This window comes from Ailuropoda melanoleuca, chromosome 16 (assembly GCF_002007445.2).
Source record: "Ailuropoda melanoleuca isolate Jingjing chromosome 16, ASM200744v2, whole genome shotgun sequence".
Lineage (NCBI taxonomy): Eukaryota > Metazoa > Chordata > Mammalia > Carnivora > Ursidae > Ailuropoda > Ailuropoda melanoleuca.
Window position 1 is genome coordinate 54,272,520 of NC_048233.1, and position 21,746 is coordinate 54,294,265.

At 38.1% G+C, this 21,746-nt stretch overlaps 1 long non-coding RNA gene across 2 annotated transcripts in view; it reads right to left on the minus strand.

Moving 5' to 3' along the window:
* The window catches only part of LOC117796753, an 88,363-nt gene extending 67,266 nt beyond the window's left edge, over positions 1-21,097 (minus strand). Inside the window, exons 1-3 of one of the 2 annotated variants that reach the window (XR_004621411.1) lie at positions 20,999-21,097; positions 20,691-20,807; positions 19,575-19,665 (exon numbers count right to left, since the gene is read on the minus strand). This is a non-coding gene — a long non-coding RNA (uncharacterized LOC117796753). The remainder of the gene's footprint in view (positions 1-19,574; positions 19,666-20,690; positions 20,808-20,998) is intronic. The other variant, XR_004621412.1, reaches the window with a different exon arrangement.
* Between the last annotated feature and the right edge of the window lie 649 nt (positions 21,098-21,746).

Here is a 21,746-nt window from a genome sequence, read left to right on the forward strand (position 1 = left end):
AGAATTCTTTTAAGGACTCATGAAATTAGATAGAGCCCATGCAGATCATCCAGGATAATCGCCCCATCTCAAGGTCCTTAACTTTAATTACATTTGCAAAGTCCCTTTTTCCAGGTAAGCTAATATAGTCACAGCTTCCCGGAATCAGACATGGGCATGGGAAGGAGGGCATTAGTTTGCCTACCAAGCCTCATCCTTAGCAGTTTGTGATCTTAGTAAATCATTTAATCACTTTAACTCTTGGTTTCCTTCTCAGGAAAATGGGGACAATTAATCACTCTGCCAACTAGGATGGCCTTTGTTTATTTTATTCTCTTTGCTACTTTACATAAGAATTGTCCCAAGGACTAAATAAGATAATAAATGTGAAATTCTTTGTGTATTAGAAATCAAGTTATCATTAGTCCCAGATTTGCATAGCGATTTGCTAAGTTATTCACTAACTCATGTATTCAGTTAATAACTATTGAGTGCTTCCTATGTATCTAACTTGATTCTAATATTTTACAGATATAGCGATTAATAGATAGATAAAATGCCTACTGTCATGGAATTTAAATGGAAAGATAGACGAGTTATGTAATTGAAAGAACATTGGGGGGCTACTCCAGTCAGGGTGGACGAGGACTACATTTCTGAGGAGGGAAACTGAAAGCTGAATGATGAGATGAGAAATAAATTCAAATGGACATTGCAAGACAGGAGAGAAAGTATCCAAGCATGGAGGAAGGACCTAAGATGAGTTCAAGTTTCATATGTTCCACGAACAGCTGGGAAGCCGTATTACTGAGCATAATGGGCAAAAGAGAAAGTGTAAGGAAGTGAGATAGGAGGTATAGGCAAATAATTGATTGAGTCTAGTAATTAAGCAGTGAGAAATGGTGAGGACTGGAATATATGTTCATTTAGAAGAAATTCACTTACGTTTCCCTTTTTCAATTTTATTGATTTTAAAAGGTAGCCACTAAATAACTTGCCTGGAGAGGAATTTATAAAGATAATGTTTCACTATCTTCCGGCATCAGTTTTTATTGAAGAAAATAAAATTTTATTTCTTAGCAGGTTACTGATCTTCCCTCTCCTACTTTTTCAGAAAAAAATTATTATTTTCTCATTGTCTTTGGGTTTCTGAAGTTTCACTATGAAGTGTCTAGAGTGAATTTTCTTCAGCCTCCTAAAAATCCAGTATGATTTTCAAACTGAGGAGATACATATCTTTATCTCTCAACTATTGTCTCTGCAAATATTGCCTCTTCCACGTTCTCTGCTTCTGGAACACCCAGAGATCATGACCTGAGCCGAAACAAAGAGTTGGACTCCTAACTGACTGAGCCACCCAGTCACCCCTATTTTCAAAATTAAGCATTAGGTGTATGCTCTATCTTCCCTGCCTTTTTTTTTTTTTTTTTGAGACAGAAAAAGAGAGAAAGTATGAGTGAGGGGAGGAGCAAAGGGAGAGAGAAACTCAAGCAGACTGCCCACTGAGCCCAGAGCCTGACATGGGGGTTGACATGGGGCTTGATCCCAGGACCCTTTGAGCATGACCTGAGCCAAAATCAAGAGCTGGCCATTGAGCCAACCAGGTGCCCCAATCCTCCATGCTTCTTAATCTTACATATTGTTTACATTTCATATTATAAGAGAGGCAACTCCTTTTGTTCTACCAGTTTAGGAAGTTTCTCTTAATAATAAATAACAATTAATAATTAATAGCAAACACTTTTAATGAGCTTGCTAGGTGCCAGGCACTCTTTGAAACCCTTTTTATACATTAATTCATTTAATCCTCACAACCTCATGAGTTTTGTAACTATTATTTCCCTCACATTATAGATGAGAAAACTGTCCAACTTGCTGTTTAACATATACTGGATTTTAATTTCAATGTTCTCCTTTATCACCAGTTTCTAGTTATAGCCACCTTTCTTCCTTTGCCATCATATTGTATTTAAATGGATGCCCTTTATGAAAAAACAGTTTTATTATTTGTGTGTAGTTTTGATTTTAAATAGATTATGTTTTCCATAGATCTCATAGTTTCCTACTTGTACCAACTCACACAATTTCACACATCTACCTTCAACTCATTATTATGGAGTTGAGATGAATTGCTATTTTTTATGTGGATACCTAGTTTACTGTTTCTGAAGTATTTCACTTATTAGTTAGTACAGATTAGATTATTAGATTATGCTGTGGTAACAAATGATTCCATCTCAGTTGCTTACAACGAAGATTTATTTCTCAAGATGCTACATGTCAATGATCTTCTCCTTGAGCTGTCTCTAATTGAAATGTTGGCACTTGTATTCTGTTGGCTAAAATAAGTCATGTGCACAAACTTGACTTTATTGGAGTATGGTAGAAGTCCTTCCCTCTCTATATATAATTATATAACTATATAACCATATAATATATATTACATGTAATCATAAATATAGCAATGCATTAATACTTATTAATTATATGCAATTTATAGATAAGTATATGATTTTATATAAATATGATACAATTAATGTATTATTAATAAGGTATCAATATTAATATCGATATATTACATATAATTATATATTTATATAAACAAACATATATGCATATATTTTATATAATTATCTATACAATGAATATAATTTATCCCACACCAATTTATGACGCTACTCCTATTATACACCAACTTCCTATATCTGCATAGATCTGTTTCTGGGCTCTCTGCTCTGTTCCACAGAAATCTGTGTTCCTTTAACAGACCTCACTTTTTTTTTTTTAAAGATTTATTTATTTATTTTAGTGAGAGAGAGAGAGAGAGAGCAAGAGGGGGAAGGGGCAGAAGGAGAGGAAGAGGGAAAAGAGAATCGCAAGCAGACTCTGCTCTAAGCACAGAGCCCAAGGCAGGGCTCGATCTCACAACCCAAAATCATAACCTGAGCCAAAACTAAGAGTTGGACGCTCAACTGACGGAGCCACCCAGGCAGCCCAGGACCTCATTTTTTAAATGATGATGACTTTGTACTATCTTAGTATCTGGTAAGTCTTATTTTCAAGATTACCTGATATATTTGAGAATATTTACTTTTCCATTTAGATTTTGAATTACTTAAAATTTTCTATTTGATTAGAATCAAAATTGAATTTAAAGATGAATGATTGATTAAGATCTTTATATGTTAAATTATCCTAGCCATAAATACGGTGTTTGGATGTCCTCTTATGCCCTGTAAGAGTTTTTTTGTTTTGTTTTGTTTTGTTTTTTCCTGTACCAAAGTTTGTATGCATCTTTGAACAGGTTAATTCCCAAATAATATATTTTTTAAATTTAGCAAATAATATCGTTCATTCTCTTATTTTATTTCACTATTTTGGTATTGAGAAATGGCATTAATTCTGTGGCACACTAATCTTGTATTCCACAAATTTCTAAAGGTTCTTATTAATTCTTATAGATTATTATTGGTTCTAATGGGTTTTCTATGGAAATTATATCATCTGCAAATAATGGCAATTCTAATTCTTTTACATATTTTTTCTCCATAATATTGTATACATTTTTCAGAATCTTTAGTATGTGGGTGAACAGTTGAAGTGACAGATGAATCATTGCCTTAACTTCAAAGAGAATTTGCACCAAGTTAAGGCTTTCTTCAGAGTCTTCACCAAATTAAGTTCTATCTTTAGTTTTCTAAGAGTTCTTTCATCAAAATTAAGTGGGAACCTTTTCAAATGGTTTTCTGAATCTGGCAAGGTCATTTGAATTTTTCTCCTTAAGTATATTAATATGGTAAATCATAATAAAACCCATCACAGGTTTTTCCCTCATGGCTAGTATTTTTCGAATCACACTTAAGAAATCTTTCCCACCCAGATTTCTCACAGATTGTTTCTTATTATTGTTTCCATTGGCTTTATGTTTTTATTTTTCATGTTTCAGCCTTGATAGATTTTCTAAGCTAAGCCATCTTTATATACTTATTTTTATAAATGTTGTTTATTTTAGCCTAGTTAGGATATCTGCAGATAAGTTTAAGAGTGAAATCATTCTTTTCTTCTCTCATATTGTCCTTATTGATAGATTCAAGGCTATATCACCCACATTAAATAGGTTAGGTGATTTTCCTATTTTTTATTTTCCAACAACTTAGATAAATATTAACTCCTTAACAACATCTGTGTGTGAAGAATTTTGGAAGAAAGAAACTACAATTTCATCTCCACTGTTATTGTTCTATTTTTTTCTAGTGTTCTATTTTCTATTTCTTCTTCTTCTTTTTTTTTTAATTAATTTATTTATGAGAGACAGAGAGCATGGTGGGAGGGATAGAGGGAGAGAGAGAATCTCCAAGCAGACTCCCTGCTGAATGCGAAGACAGACGTGGGGCTCAATCTCATGACCCTGAGATCATGACCTGAGCCGAAACAAAGAGTTGGACTCCTAACTGACTGAGCCACCCAGGCACCCCTATTTTCTATTTCTTCTTATGTAAATCATTCCATTTTATTTTTTAATTCTCAATTTCATCTTTCAAATGTACTAATACTTTGCAATATTCTTTTACAATAATTAATCTCTTAACATAGCTGTAATTGTTGCCCCCTTTGTCATTCTTATGTTTTTCTTTTTAGGCGGAGGCAGTTTCTATCTCATCTCTTCCTGCTCCCTCCTTTTCCCCTCAGTCTTACGGAAGGTTTATCAATCTTTTGAGACTTTTCAAACAACCGTGCTTTGGCTTTATTAATTTTACCTATTTTTATTCCCTATTCTTTTACTCTTGTCCTTAACTTTGCTTTTTTCTTTCTTTCCTGATTCTTTGTGGTTACTCTATTCCATTTTGCTAGCTTCCTTTGTTGCTCTTGGTCTAAATCATTGCTGTTTTCTCATAAACATAGTCAAAGCTTTACTTTTTTTTTTTTTTTTTTTTTACCAAGTATTGCTTCACATTCATCTCACAACTTCCACATGTGGTGTTTGTATTGTCATTCAGTTCTAAGTATTTCATCATCTTATCTTCATGGCTTCCTCTCTAACCAAGTGGTAATTTCATAGTATGCTATGTCTTGTTTTAAGTTTCAAGGCATATGGGATTTTAAGCTATTTTTTGGTTACTGATTTCTAATTCTAATGCACTGTTGTCTTGTTACCAGAGAATATAGTCTGTACCATACTCATTCTTTTGATTGTATTGAGGCTTCTGTGATCTCCTATAATGGATCCTGTGATGCCCTGAAAAGTTGGGCTCTTCAGGGCTGACTTACATCTCCTCAGCCTCTTACTAGAAACCACCCTGAGGTGCAAGAAAATGCCTCTGGCAAGTTTATGTACCTTCCCTGGCGCAGCTTGCAGCCAGTGGCATAGGAAGTCCCCTCATCTCAGTTTTAAAAATCTCCGAAGGTCCTTCCCAACCCCAGAGCTTCTGTCAGGGTTGGCTGACCCTCACTTGCAATCTCACTGTGGGTCAGCCTCCCCCTCCGCCTAACCCTGCCACTTTCATGTATGTACAGGCAAGCCCCTAGAAGCCTGTATGTCCCAATGAACATTCTACATACAACTCTCCGCCTCAGGTTCTATTTCTATGGGACTCAATCTAAGACATTTGTATAAATTTAAAGTTTGTAATGGTGGTGGGTATGTTAAAGAGAATGAATATTCTGTTTATGGGTGTAAAATTCTATAGGCATATTTTATATTGATCTGATTAGTTTTTATTATTTTTGTCATCTTGATCTTTCATTTTTTGAGTTGTTAAAATCTTTCAACTACAATTGATATTTTGTCTGTATCTTCGATTACCTAGATCATAACTTTGTGTATGTTGATGGTATATTGTTAACTGCATATGTAATCAGGAACTTTAGATAGAGATAAGAGAAGATAGCCAGGGATGGCTATCTAATTTCTCTCTTCCAGGTGTGTCAACAGCATGTCCCTGCTTTGCCCTGGGGTAGACATTTCCTTCCCTGTTCCTGTAATGGAGCAGGAAGGACAAAGTTTCACCACCCATGGATTGTAGGGTAATAGCCATCCTGGGGTGAGCAGCCAAGAGGAATGTAATAGTCCAAACTCAACAATTTTGAGGAAGAACATTAATATGTTAGTTAATATTTATACCAGGACAGCCAACAGAACCCAGGACTGACCTGGATAAATTGGCATGTATGGTCACCCTAATTCTTCCCTCACCTCCCACCTCCATCCTATAGGCTAGGTAATTAAAACAGTGTTATTGAGAGAGAAACCCAAAGAGATGGAATAAAAGAAAAAGTCTAAAATTCCATTTCCAACTGAACAAAGCAAAATCTATGGATACAGAACTCAATATATTGCAAGAAAAATTAATAAAGCACAGTGCATTTCTAAGTATATCCCAGAAAAAGCTCTGAATTAGACAAATGAAGTGTCTATGCAGAAAAAAGTTAGTCTACAAAAAAAAAACCCATAAAACAAAACAAGACAAGAATTATGCCTTCCTCAGATCCCATCTTAAGATATTTAATGTCAGAAAACAATGAAGTAATTTACAGAGAATTTGAGAAGGGAAATGATAGAATCTTTAGAGACTACAGTCAGCCAACTTATCTCTTACACATTAATAACAGAAATAAGGACATTCTCAAATATATAAGAACTAAGAATATGTCACTCACTTAACTTGGGCAACCAGGAAGGCAAAATAGGAGAGCACAAATGAAAAATTCACTGAGTAAGAAAAGCCCACAGGATGTTCTTATGGGACTCTAAAGAAACATAACATCCAAGTCATCAGAGTAGTGCTAATACCAGTGGGTACTATGGAGATTAAGACTGTCATAAAATTGAGCCTGCAAAAAAGTAGAAGTATTTAGAATTCCTTTCACAATGACACCAAAATGAAGCTTAAAAGTAAGCACTCATTTTAAATTATTATCCTGTTCCATAGGAATAATGCGATGATAATGTACAAAGAATTCCCCCATAAAAGCCATTTTTCTCAGGCATGTTTATCAACAGATTCAAAAGTGCAATAGATACAATCACAGCTTTTTTACTGAAGGACTTAGGTCCAAAAGTCCTACAAAGAAATATACCAGGATGTTGATGTGACTTTCCTTAGTTATTTGGGTAAGACTGACTTATTTCTTTATGATGCTTTTCTGTAGTTTACTATAATAGTGAACAATATTACTTTGTAACTGAGAGCATAAAACTTCATATGAAGAAGAATAAAATGCCCAAATCTAGATCTCCCAGAAAAACATAAATTATTAATTATAAACTTAGGTCACCACGACCCCATCTTCATGTTATCCTCCTGGACTACATTTCTAGGAATTGTTTTTAATCTATTGAAAAGGCAGGAAAAATATTTTAAAAATTAAAACAAAAAAGGCAAGAATGTATCTCTAGGCAATAGAATATATATGACAGAATATACAAAGTAGAAGGGAACCTAGAGACATTTTATTGCAGTGGTTCAATACCAGGAGGGATTTTGACCCCAAGAACACATTCAATTCCAGGAGACATTTTTGGTTGTCATACCCGGGCAGGAGGAAGCCTACTGGCATCCAGTGAGTAGAGGCCAGAGATGCTACTAAACGTTCTACAATATACAGGACAGTCTCCCTTCCCCCTATACCCCCTCCCCACTCCCACAACAAAGTATTATCCAGCCACAAATGCCAATAATGCCAAGGTTGAGAGAACCTAATATAATCCTCTTTTTTTATATTTTCAAAAATAGGCTCAAAGACAGTGCCACTCTTGTCCAAGGTTGAAAAACTATTGTGTGATAAGGAGAGTGACAAGTGAAACCATTAGGACACTGTAAAAAGAGAAAATTACAAGGGATTAGATAAAAATGCAGTAGTTTTTACCCTGGAAGAAGAGCGATGGCTGAGTTGAGGCTCCATGTTGTTCGCACGGACAGTTTGTATCTCTTCCTTAGGCAAGGGCCCATCAAGTCCCCAAACTGGCAGATGCAGGCTTTTCCTGCTGTCCATCTGTCAGCTAGACCACCCCATAGGCCCCTGAAGTCCATCAAGGTGGTCGTTCCTGCTTGAATTTATGAAAGAGAAAATGCTTGTTCTCAATAGTTAATGAGAACCTACAAAAGGGTGCAGAGTCTTAAAGTCTCTGCCAGATGTTCCTTAATAATATCATCCTTCAGTCTTTGAGAAGACTGAATTCTATTTGCTGTTGGCCAGGTCATCAGCCCTAAAACTTTAGTTTCATTAATTTTCTTCATGTGGCTATAGACAAGGCCCAAGCTTTAAGCCCCTACTTGTTTTTTATAAGCACATTTTCTCAGGTCCTTAGATATAGGCAGATATAACTGGGTTGAAGCTATTTTGGGCCAAGGTAGTATTCAGCTTTTTAATTTCTTGGTGTTAATGTCAAAGAATTATACATAGTCCCTCAATGAGAACTAACAATTTTGAATCATGTTCCATTTACTCAGGAATTAACGCATCTGTGAGGCTATTGTGTGAATGTGCTACCCATAGGGAGGTACCAATTTGATGAGGCTTCAAGGAGAAAATAAACTAATGAGATCAAGAGGAAGCCCCAGTCATATTCAGGAAAATAATGCCAAGTCCCAACAAAGGTAAAACAAGACATAAGAGATGTAGCAATGATGTGAGATCAGATGTTTCAAGAGCAGGACAAAGTGAAGTTCAGGTCTAAAATATGAACAGGTTAAGAATTCTTCTGTTTTCTTTTTATGGTGTTTTTTCTATGTCACTGGGGGGGGAAAGAAATTTTCTTAAAAGGGCTGCACAGAGCTGAATAATTAGGATTCAATTTTAGTTTTAACACAAATTTTAAGTGCCAAAGTTTGAGAAGGAGCCTTGGATTTCTTTGGTCCAGTGTCCAAACTAAGGGAGCTCAGAGGTGAAACAAGAGCCTGATGGCACATCTCAGACTCTCCCAGGAAGTAGAGATTGCAGTGAGTGACGTCCAAATGAAGTTAGTGTGAAACAGACACAAATTCTAAAAGAGTAAGCAAACATGACTCCTATATATTCAAGGAACTCAACTGCTTTGAATCCAAGCCTGGGTCAATATAAAGGTCAAATTTGAGAGGGAAGATAAAAATACTGGGATGGGCAGCTCAGGTTGCTTATAAGTCATATAATTTAAAGTCTATTTCCATGTAAAAGAAAAAAGGAGATGAGCGTGGCATAGAAAGCATGGGTGTTTTGGAGCAGAACAGATCTGGAATTCAACTCCTTCTCCCCCCCCCCAATTGTTTCTTACTCCTCCTTTATTTCCGTATTTCTCATCTGTGTCATGGAGAAATTAATGCAAATCTTACCTAGCAGTTGTGTCAATTAGATGGCTAGTAGAGTGCCTGGCCCAATAAATACCTTATTTTGTTATTGTTATTGTTAAAACTTACACATCCTACCTTGTGCTTAGGGTTCACGTACTTAGCTTCCAATCACATATGCCTTGCCACATACTCATCACAACGTGTCCTGAGCCATTGCCTAAATTGGACACTGATCATCATACTTATTCCTGTGCTTGGTTAGACTTTCTACAGCTTGGTGCATGTTCTAGCCCCCTTAGATACTCAATGCATCCTTCCCCTTAGCCATGCTTTAATCTGTTCTTGGCTCAGTGTATTCCCAGGCAACTCGAAAGGTGATGACCTTCCCAGCTTGACCTAGGCCCCAAAACTACAGTAACCATACATCCCAGTGTACGTAAAGCAGTATGATTGATATGTTTGATTTCCCATCCAGTTAAGATTTTGTTTCTTATTTCTCATCTTGTATGGAGTTTCATTATTAATAGTTATTACAATATTATAATTACATTATAAGTAATAATGAGAGTATGCTGGAATGGATTTGGCAGACTCCCCTCCACTTTGGGCTCCCAGTTTCTGCTGTGGTTTCTCCCCGCAGTGTATGAGTCACGTGGGCAATTAACAGAATACTCACTATAATCGGAAGATAAATTTGAAATATGACTAGTGATAATCTCTCTCTGGTTTCATGATCTCTCCCAGGAACTCCATTTCAAGGACAGCATATAGGATAGGTGTTCATAAAACAAAGGGAGTTCCAGACCCAAGCAGCCAGGGATAGCTAACTCCTCTGGTTTGGGGTGCTAGGGGACAGTTATTTGATTCTGTGATACCTCTCAGCTACTGGAGGCATTAGTCACTTTTACTGTGCCATAGCATGCAAAGTGTAAAATTCCGCCTGAGCACCAGTTAGTGGGGTTAGTGGGAATCGAGAGATATTATAGTTGAGTTGTATTTGCAATATGTCATATGCGGGATGTAAAGGCTGAACCATCCTGCTATAGACCAGATAGTATTCAGAATACTCTCACTACAGGGGCACCTGGGTGGCTCAGTCAGTTAAGTGTCTGCCTTCAGCTTAGGTCATGATCCCAGGGTCCTGGGATCAAGTCCCGCATTGGGCTCCCTGCTCTCTCTCCGCTGGCTGCTCCCCCTGCTTGTGCTTGCTCTCTCTTGCTCTATCTCTGACAAATAAATAAAATCTTTAAAAATAAACAAACAAACCATGGCAGAAAGAAAGAAAGAGAAAGAAAGAAGACCATGTGACTCATGATCGAGGGGTTGTAAGCTGGAGCCCCCCATTGGGTGGAGAGATTACTTAAAAATAAAATCTTTTAAAAGCAAATAAATAAATAAGTTAAAACATTTAAGGAAAATATTTGTTATTGTGATGACAGATTTTTTTAATAGATATTTTGGTAGACCACAATGTTATGATTGAAAACACTGTTCTTAAAAATCTATGGAACAGAAATATACTTGGAACTAGATATACTAAAAATATAATTCACATCTGTATTAAATTGTGTTATTCTATTGACTCAAAAGTTGCAAGTTGTCAAGATTTACAAATCCATGTGTGTGTATACATTCACAAAAATATACAGAAACATACACACAGTAATTAAACTACAATATATTTTAGACAAATTTTGGTATTAAATATAAAAACAGTGCTTCAGGGTGGCAAATCATTGCCTTTCATCAGTTGGATTTCTTTAGAAATGTATGAGCCTTTTAAGAACTATTCTGTCAATAGCCATAAGGTCCTTAATATTATTTAACTTTTTTTTTAGAGTCTTCTCTCTTTCTTATTTTCAAAATCAGTTTGAAATTTTTAATAAAAATAGTCAACAAATGGAACACAACCCAACAAAACAACACTGCATAACAAGGGAGGAACTGAATAAATTAAACAGTAAGAACTCAAACGGAGCACAAATATAATTTTGGAATTCTACACTTGCTCTTTAATATGGCTTGACTTTGCAGAGTCTTTTGATGGCACTCTTATTTTCAATTATATATATTTATATTCTGTGCCAAATTGGAATGAAACTGAATGAAGGCCTACCATGCTAAACATCTAACTTTGATGAAACTTGCAAAAAACAATCATTCACAGAGACAACTAATTATTTGACCCCATCTTGTAAAAAATATATAAGGAGGTGAAATACTACGACGAAAGACACAAAGAGTACAGTTAAGATATTTGGGTGGAACTATTTATATCGTTACAAAACAAAAGCTTGAATTGAGAATGTATTTCATTTAGAACAATTTGCTCTGAGCCTACCAAGCACCCCTGTACACAGTAGAATTTTTTTTCTACGAAAAATATGACCCACGATGGACGCCTGGGTGGCTCAGTTGGTTAAGTGTCTGCCTTCGGCTCAGGTCATGATCTCAGGGTCCGAGGATCAAGTCCTACAGCAGGCTCCTTGCTCAGCAGGGAGCCTGCTTCTCCCTCTACCTTCTGCTCCCCCTGCTTGTGCTCTCTCTCTCTCTGACAAATAAATAAATAAAATCTTAAATAAAAAAAAAAGACCCACCAAAGAAAAGTCAACTAAAGATGTCAGCACTTTCAAATTTATTAACCAGAAGATTGCAAGCAATTTTATTAAAACTTTAATAAGATGATATTAAAATACATTTTTCAGAAAAATATCAGTGACACAATTCTAGAGATAGGTATAGCCGAGAAACTGATTAAAGTACATGAAAATGTACTAAGAATAATTGTCATGCTTATCTTATTTTTTAATGCTCAATCACCATAGTGAAGGGTGGAATGATATCTATTTGTTTGATTTAACTTTCAGGAATATGTTATTTTTATTTTTTTAGTTTATTTTTGAAAGTAGTTTTAAGCATACTAAGAGTGATTTGGGAGTAGTAGACAAATATTTTTTAAATACATAATTATTTTTAGAGCATCCTTACATTCTTACAAAGAAATGTCTTGCTTTGGGTAAGATATATTACATTGCCTGAGATGACTCTCTTCTCACAAATTAGGTTTATACAATAGACAAAAACTCACCTATATATAAGCACCATATAAAGAGGGGGAGGGGGAGGGCAGCAGAAGAGGAGGAGGGAAAGGAGGGAGGGGAAAGAGGGGAGAGGAAGAAGAACAAGGAAGGAAAAGACTTCAGTCTCTGGGAGAAAAACTGTCAAAAGTTTACCATGGTGTGTTATACCATTTCCATTTGATCACTCTCTTTAGGTTTTTTTTACTACTTATATTTATTTGAGAGAGAGAAAGCACAAGCAGGAGGAGCAGAGGGAGAGGGAGAGAGAATCTCAAGCAGAAGCAGACTCTGTGCTGACCCGGGGCTCAGTCTTAGAAGCCTGAGATCACGACCTGAGCTGAAACCAAAAGTCGAGGGCTCAACCCACTGCACCACCCAGGCGCTCTCTTTAATTTTTTTTTTTTAATTGTGGTAATGTTAAATGTTAAAAAAAAAAAAAAAAGCCAGTTTCATTGCTTTCGCCCTCATTTCTTCGTAACCACTTCCCATTCACACCAGCACAAGGAATGCCCGACTGTTATTTAATTATGTGGATTCCTTGGTCAAAACACTTATTTCCAGATACACCTGATGACGTGGTTTCTAAGTGCCTTGACTTGAAAAGCTCTTCGGTTTGTTCCTATAATGGCACACATGCCTTTTAGCTGCAACGCTGTGCGCTTGGAAAAGTTCTAATTTGGGAAACTGGGCACAAGTCCTTCCCCTGACTGGCACCGTGGGTGACCTTGGACATGTCACTTAGCCTTCTTTGTTCGTCCTTGTTCTTAGTGTCCCCATCTATCAAATGATGGTGTTGAGAGAGTTGATTTAAAACCCTTGGGCTCTGACATTCTAGGATTCAGTGAGGGACTAGATACTTTGCCTTGATTAAGTGCCTCCCCTTCATCATCCATCAGTGTGTTGGAAAGGAGAGAAAAGAGACAAGGGTTTCCCCACCACTGCCTTCATTCAACCACCCAATCCAATTAACTCCAATTAAAATTTGTAGTTTTAATTAGTTTGTCTGATAGGTTTTTTAAAATCCTCATAAGTGTAAATGTTTGCCTTCCCTTTTTCAGGCTTGGCAACTGTCTCGCTCCTTTTAATGTGAGCTCCTTTCACCCATTCGTGCCGCTTCTGATTCATTATTCTTTGTTCCTGTTTATCGTGCCTTTTTTTCTCCTTTTCTCCTTGTGGTGATAACACATTGCTTAAATAGAATTTTAGAAGCAGAGTCACAAAGATTTTAAATTACCTAGAAACTGTTTCGTTTGTGGGAGAATTCAGTATTGTTAAAGGACTTTGAGCCCAGTTGAAATATGTCAGCATCCCAGACGCATGTTTTAAAATTTCCCAGCCTGTATACCATACATCATCCTCTCCTGACTGGTTAAAGCTGACACCTAAATCACAAGTTCTGAGCAGTGGCAAGGAAACCCCTCACACCTAAATATATTTCCTATAGCAGCACATGTTCACTGATGCTTGGTTTTGTAAATTTCATGTTCGTTTATTTCCACGTTCCTGTACTTACATACAGCAAAATAAATTTATTAGGACTCTAAGTTTCATGAGGGCAAGGGTTTTTGTCTGCTTTTTTTTTAACTTCCATCTTCCCAGCAGCTAAAACAAAGCTAAAAAGTAGTAGACCTCCAATAAATAATTGTTGAATGGATTAACAAATTTATAAATTCTTAATGAACGAATAAACTAATTAACTGTACTGTGTAATTTGTTATTTCATGTCAAAACTCTTATCTTCTATCCTTAAGGATGTATTGTGGTAACAACATACCTTGAGTATTTACAGTGGATCAGCTACTGTGCTCAGGGTTTCATAGGCATTCCTTCAGCCACGGCTCACAACAATGTTGTGAGGGAGTGACTGTTATTATTTTCATTTTTAAATTATTAAGTTCAGGTTTAGAACGGATAAATAACTCACTGAAGCTATCGAGGTAAGTAAGCGGCAGAATTGAACTTATGACTCAATTACAAAAAAACATGTATCAGAAAAACTTAGACATCAAGAAAGGAAAAAAAGAAATTATGCCACCATAACACAGCTACTATGAGAACTGTATCATAATTCAGCCTAACTTTTGTTCTCATGAATTTTTGTGTTCATATCATGATATCAGAAGATATATCTCTAAAAATTATGTTCTAAGTCTTGGAGCTGGTGGTACCTTGTCTTTATATCTATCGTTTTAATGGTTGCATATGCTGTTATATACTTATCTATCAGAGCTCCCTAGAATGATCACTAGCTTGGGGAATAATCCCTTCTCCTGTCAGGCTAAAATCATTCTCACATAAAGGCAAAAATAATGATTATATTATAAGGTACTATTATTGCTCTTCCTACTATTACTAGTAGGAATAGCTAATGTACCGGAAGTCTACCATGAACCAGATATCGTGCTAAGCATTTTAGATGCAGTACCTTAGGTAGCAAAAGAAGCTTTTATCCATACATTAGGCCTTATTAACAAATTATGCCTTTACCAATTAGTGTGAATTTATGGGTTCTTTCTCCCAAGGAAAACTTTGAAAGAAGAGAAAAATGGGGTGGTAAGAAAGGGACCATAGGTAGAACAGCTGCAAGAGTGAAATAACCTGTCTCAGCTTAGCTGAGAGACGTAATCAACAAGTTCCTTCTTATGAAGAACTAAGCTGGACAGAAGCTCTTATATGAATATCATTTGTCCAACCTTCTAACCACTGCATCTTTTTCCTCCTCTATCCTTTCCATCTGTGCTGCCATATCCCTACTTTACCTCTTCCTTCCCATCAAACAGATGTTTACAGCAGACCTTTACAACAGATTGTCTTCCTAGCTCATTCCAAGCAAATGCCATGTATGTCCCTGAAATGTAGCTTGGCTTTATTAACTACCCCAAATTCCCCCCAAAATCTCTCCACTGCCTACTGCCCAGAGAACCACCCACAAACTCCTTTCTTCTTCACAGAAGGGCAAGTTTCACATCATTTCCTCTTCCCAGATTATCACAAAAAAATGCAATGTCACAGACTTGTCACCAAGCATTTTTTCCTAATTCTCTCCTCAGTGTATGCCTACCCAGCCCGACGTTTCAAGTCCTATTAAGTTCTTCCAAATACAGTAAATGAATAGTAATCCACATAACCAAGTTCTGTGTCCTATCTTGCACCACTCCTTCCAATCCCTACGTACACCCGGACTTGGCTCAAAGAAGGAGCTGTAGCCACAAGCTCAGGAAGACTGGGGACGGGGGAGGGGAAGAGCTGGCATGGCCTCAGTGCCGAAGTCCCTTGAGTGGCAGGGACTACGGGTCAGCCAGCACTATCACTTTATTGATGAAAAACTAGGCTTAACGAGGTCACACAAATGCCTCACACTTGGGACATTATAAATTGGAATCCCAGGGTGTGGAACAACAGAGCCCTATTCTTAATCACCATGCTTAATTATACTTGTCCGCTCTACCCCCGCCCCTCCGGAATGCAACCTTGCTGCTTTTCCTTTGTGCATGCTTGCTTTTCTTGGCACCCTGTTTCCAGCCATGATGTCAACCATTTTGTGATGATAATCCTGACTTTCCACTCTGGCGACACACTTGACTCCACTCGGCCCACGGACCTGCTCACTGTGGCACATGGATCATGAGCAGAGATCCTGATCTTCCAGGCCAGAGCATCCCCCAAAAAAACAAACAAGCAAACTAGGCATCCACCCACTTCCTAATGTACAATAATCCAGATTTCGTTAGACTCTCTTGGGAAAACCAAACCAGGCTTGAAGGAGATTCCGGTTAATATTAAATAATATTATGTGAAAGCAGAGAAGGAGGAGTTGGCCTTGGCTCTTACATGTGGCGTGAGCATCCTTCTGTCAGTAGTCATTTAATGCTTCATCTCAAATTCCAAGGACTTTCTTCCCTCCTTCTAGGATGTTCCAATCACTGACTTTTTGAGCACAAAATATATGTTTGGAGCTTTATTTCCTCATTTATTATAGTTTTGTTCCACACCTTTTCTTAAACCGTTTCCCCTATGTTGCAAGACAGACTGTGTCTTTTCTTCTATTCCCTGGCAAATGTTGGCTAAAATCCAAAGTGGCTATAAAATATGTGCAACTTATCACTTTCCAATTTTAGAACTTTTGCCATTTTTATTAAAATAGGCTTTTAATCCCCATATCAAATATTTAGTAAATGCCCCAAATAAGATGGCAAACACTTGTAAAGAACATTTATTGAGTATTTACTATGTGCTAGGTACTTATGTAAACACTTTGCATTATTCCTCACAAAAGCCCTATGACACAAGGTACTTCCATTATCACCACTTTACTAATAAGGATAGGTTCTCGAAGCTGTAAAGTGAGAGCTAAGGTCTGAATTCAGTCCATTTTCAAAACCTAGACAATTAACCATCACTCTATAGCTCCCTTTCTCTATTTAGCCCACACTTAAAGGAAGGCACATCTTTTTTCAATGTTGCTAGATGTCATCATCACGAAACAATTGATTTAAATATCAAATTAGATATTACTACCAAATATATAAGAAACAGGGCAGAGGGTCATAGAAGAGAGGGAAACAGAATGGAAGTCATCAGAGCGGGAGAAAAACCATGAGAGACTCAACTCTAGGAAACGAACTGAGAGCTGCTGGAGGGGAGGTTGGTGGGGGGATGGGGTAATGGGGTGATGGGCATTAAGAAGGGCACATGGTGTGATGAGCACTGGTATTATATGCAACTGACAGATTGTTGAACGCTACATCTGAAACTAGTGATGCATTATAGGTTGGTTAATTGAATTTAAATGAAAAAATAAATAAGTAAATAAAAATAAAACCGAAAGGCATATGGTCAATCATCAAGTCTAGCTCAGCTCATTTTCCAAATAAAATAAGATTAAATAAAATAAAATAAAATGATACATAGAGAGGGGCGCCTGGGTGGCAGCGTTGTTGGGCGTCTGCCTTCGGCTCAGGGCGTGATCCGGGCATTGTGGGATCGAGCCCCACATCGGGCTCCTCCGCTATGAGCCTGCTTCTTCCTCTCCCACTCCCCCTGCTTGTGTTCCCTCTCTCACTGTCTCTATCTCTGTCAAATAAATAAATAAAAAATCTTTTAAAAAAAATGATACATAGAGAGATCATAGAGTTTCCAAAAGTCATGGAGATTATCTGGGATTTGAACCCAGATTTCCTGACTCCATGCTTATTTCACGCCATCACAAAAAATCAAATGTACCCAATCTTTAAAGACAGTATATCTTTTGATTTCACTGATTATGATTCTCAGGTGTTTTTTGAACATTGGATCATTGCATCAGGACAAAACTCCCTGACCTACCAACCGCCTTCATTCCTTTCTACTACAAAGCCAAGTTAAAAAAAAAAAAAAAAAAAAGTCATCCTAGGATAATTAGAAGAATAACATTTTTATAGCCAATCAAAAAGAAAATAAGTAAATTAGTCTTACTTACACATGTCATAAACAAAACTATGTACCTAGTCATACTGTAAACAAAAAATTTGTTGTTCCTTGGAGAGAAGGATGAAATTGTAATCCATTAATATGGTATATATTTTAATTTTCCTCCTGTCTGAAATATTTCATTCCTCAGCAAGGCATTTTCCACACAGTAACCAAAACTTTTATTCTTTCCTGCTAATTTCTTCTCCATGGTTCTCTTTTAAATTCCTCTCCTCTGGGAGGCCCTCTCTGGCACCCACCATGCCACTAGTATGGTCAGACACCACTCTGTGTAATGCCATAAAATCATGGACTTGCCTCCTGGTACAGTCTTTATAGCAGTGCACCTAGTGTTCCCAGGACACTAAAATAGTTTTAAGTTACACTGTGCCTTATGTCCCCATACTTAGGTCCTTAAAGGACATTTCTTTTTTTTTTTTTTAAAGATTTTATTTATTTATTCAACAGAGATAGAGACAGCCAGTGAGAGAGGGAACACACAGGGGGAGTGGGAGAGGAAGAAGCAGGCTCATAGAGGAGGAGCCTGATGTGGGGCTCAATCCCATAACGCCTGGATCACGCCCTGAGCCTAACGCAGACGCTTAACCGCTGTGCCACCCAGGTGCCCCTTAAAGCACATTTCTTGAATGAATAAATGAATAAGCATTGTGAGTTTGCACTAAGCCATTCCCTACCCAGCGGGTTTTCTTATGACCAACACCACTCATTGGCAGAGCGCTGGTGACCATGGACTGGAACAACGGCAAGAGGCCTCAATGGAACGTGACCCATCATCTTAGGCTTAGATGTCCAACACTCCTTCCCAGAGCGAACTTCTCCACCCCACAAAATCTTTCCAAGAACATTAAGGTGGTGATTCTCCATCTTCCATATTCTTAGGCACACATTAAATTCTATAATTTGCATCCTCCCTTGAAGATTACATATTGTTCACAGGTCTCCACTATCTATTTCTTCAGCCCCCTTTCAGCGTCCTGTCATTATTGAATAGAACATTTGACTACATTACCTCCTTCACTTGACAGAGATCCCTTGTGTTCTGTAAACTTGCCATTTCCACGTTATACTACCCTTTCTGCCTTACAGCAAGAGGGACTCCCCTACGTAAATTCTTGCACAAAGACTTCAGCTCGGAATTCCATCTGCTATATGCCAAGTAGAAATAAGCATCCTCTGTTGCTTCTTTTTTTTTTTTTTAAAGATTTTATTTATTTATTCGACAGAGACAGCCAGCGAGAGAGGGAACACAAGCAGGGGGAATGGGAGAGGAAGAAGCAGGCTCACAGCGGGAGGAGCCTGATGTGGGGCCCGATCCCAGAACGCTGGGATCACGCCCTGAGCTGAAGGCAGAGGCTTAACCACTGTGCCACCCAGGTGCCCCCATCCTCTGTTGCTTCTAAAGCAAAATTTTTCACACATCATTCAAAATTTGATGGCTGGCCCAATACTGAGGAATTTGCCTGACATCTATGTACCATAGCTGGTCTGTTGAAATCCATATTCCTAAGAGGACTCTTCCCAACTGTACATCTTTGACCACCAGTGAAAATCATTTCACCATGGCCCTTTTGAACTCTGGGGCTTGCACCTTCCTCAAAGAGTTTTAATAGCATAGCTGCAAGTGGTCTCTGAACAGGGAGTTCTTGATTTTCCATCCCAGTAAATTGTTCATAGCAGCACTGTTACCATAAATATTCCCATTTATGCTAACATATTTTATCAGCTACTAAATTTGCTTTTTGGAAAGAAGGTGTTCAAGAAAGAAATCACAGAAAGTTACCTCCTTGTTTGGAAGTCTCAAGGGGAATCATTCTGATCCTCTCTTGTCTGTCTTCTCACAGGTCACAATACATGACTTTGGCTCCCTTTTCCTTTAGGGGAAATGAATACGTGAAACATCAAGATTTAACTAATAAAATTGATTAGAAAGAGATGTCAGGGATTTATTTCCCTTCATTCTGTAAGGCCCAAATCCACATGAGGCTTCTTTGTCACTCAGTATGTGAATGGGGGTGTTGTGAGAAGAGGGTAGGTGCACAAGTGGATATGGGTGGGTGTGCCAACAGTTCTTAACATTCAACTCTCCCTATCAAGAACTAGATTTCATCTTTTTCCTTAAGAAAAAGAAAAAGAAAAAAACCACACACACAGAGAAACCATCCAATGTCTTAGAATCCCAGCCAGACTAGCGGATTAACTGCATTTCTTAAGCAATAATTGACCTATATCCATACTCTCTGATGAGGAAAACAAAGGCAAGAGAAACGTAGTTTGAATTACATCTCCTTACAGCTTGCAGCCACTGATAGATACGTGAAACAGCAGAGCATGACCTTCCTCGAGGAACCCATGGCTGCCTTAGTGTCTTCGTGTTTATGTTTTATTAAAGACTTCAAGTCACCTTATCTTAATAGCAGCTAGCCCCTCAAGGTCCTGAAAGCCTTGCTTCCAAATTCCTTAGAGACTTACGTTATCCCTAACCCCCACTAATTAAAAAGTATATAATCAGTCACTCCTCACAATCCCAGTGCAGCTCTTTCTGCCCACGGGTCCTGTCCCTGTGCTATAATAAAATCGTCTTTTTGCACCAAAAACATCTCAAGAATTCTTCCTTGGCTGTTCACTGATGAACTCCAAAACTTCCAAATGTCATCACTGTCCCTCCCTCCCTCTCTTATTATCCCCTCTACTGTTTCCCGTCATGAAAACAAAGACTCAATGTTACAAAAGTTAAATTTAACAAAAGAAATGCAACACGCAAGGTATTTAAGTGACAAAAATGATACGCAGGTGGAAAGAAAAAAAGCGCTTTATTTTTATAGCACTTTTTCCAATCCTCTATTCTAACATTTAGCATGTTGAATTGTAAATAAATAGAATGCAATGGCTTGCCCACCTGTGTTTGATAAATGATGGATTGTAACGACCATGGAATGTTTCACAATGGCATGAAGAACTGATCTCAGCGCTGAACAATTATTAAGCATTGGATAATCCAGATGTAGAGGGCGACCTGAATAAAGATACCGGGAGGGAATGAACTTTGCTCACCAGTGGGACAGGGTTGTGTGCTGGTCTCAGCCTATCACAAACCAGTACTGTGGCTGGACTAGACTGTGATTCTTAAAACAATTGCAAGACGCCCCCGGAGATAACCATTAGGAAATGGCGGGGGATGGGAGGGTGGGGAGGAGTATTACTCACAAGTCCTGGAGCTAGGAGAGAGGCACAGCTGAGGGCACCGGCCTGGAGAGGGGGAGATTCTGCGAGCTTGGGAGAGAGGTGGGGAGAGCCTGGGGTTCTGATTTCACTGAGGTCAAGGGTGGGCGTGGGCTTTCTCTTTATTGGTGAATTTAAAACAGGAGAGCGGGAATTTAAGGCGCGGGAGGAGGGGGAGAAAAAAAACCCAAGCAGTTCAAAGGGTCAGTCTTTGAAATCAACCAAGACCGCTAAAGCGAAAGGAGTCTGGGCGGAGGCGGAGGCGGAGGCGGCTTGCTCCGTATCTCGCCTTGCGGCTGGCCCTCTGTTTATCTGAGACAGCCACCTTTGAAGTGCATGCCTGAGCAATCAGAGCTTAAATCAGGTACTTGCATTACACAGGAGAAAAACCAACTGTCAGAGTTGACACCTCAGACAGTAGATTAGCCCGGAAGTAGGGGGTGGGGGTGGTTAGAATCTGCCTTCTCCAGCCAATTTCATCTCAGTGGTACATTCTTTTCTGGTAAGGAAAAATAATTTACAGTCTTTTCTACTTTTATTTTCTGACCCCCATACCTGTAGCGAATGATTCAGGTCCTTTGGATTCCTGGTGACCATCCATTATATGGAGGTTACAAAGGAATGTGAGTAAATAAAAGGAAAATCTGGAAGGACACATTTGTCACAGCTCAATTGAAGTCTTATTTAGGGGGCTCCTGGGTGGAGCAGTCAGTTAAGCGTCCCACTCTTGGTT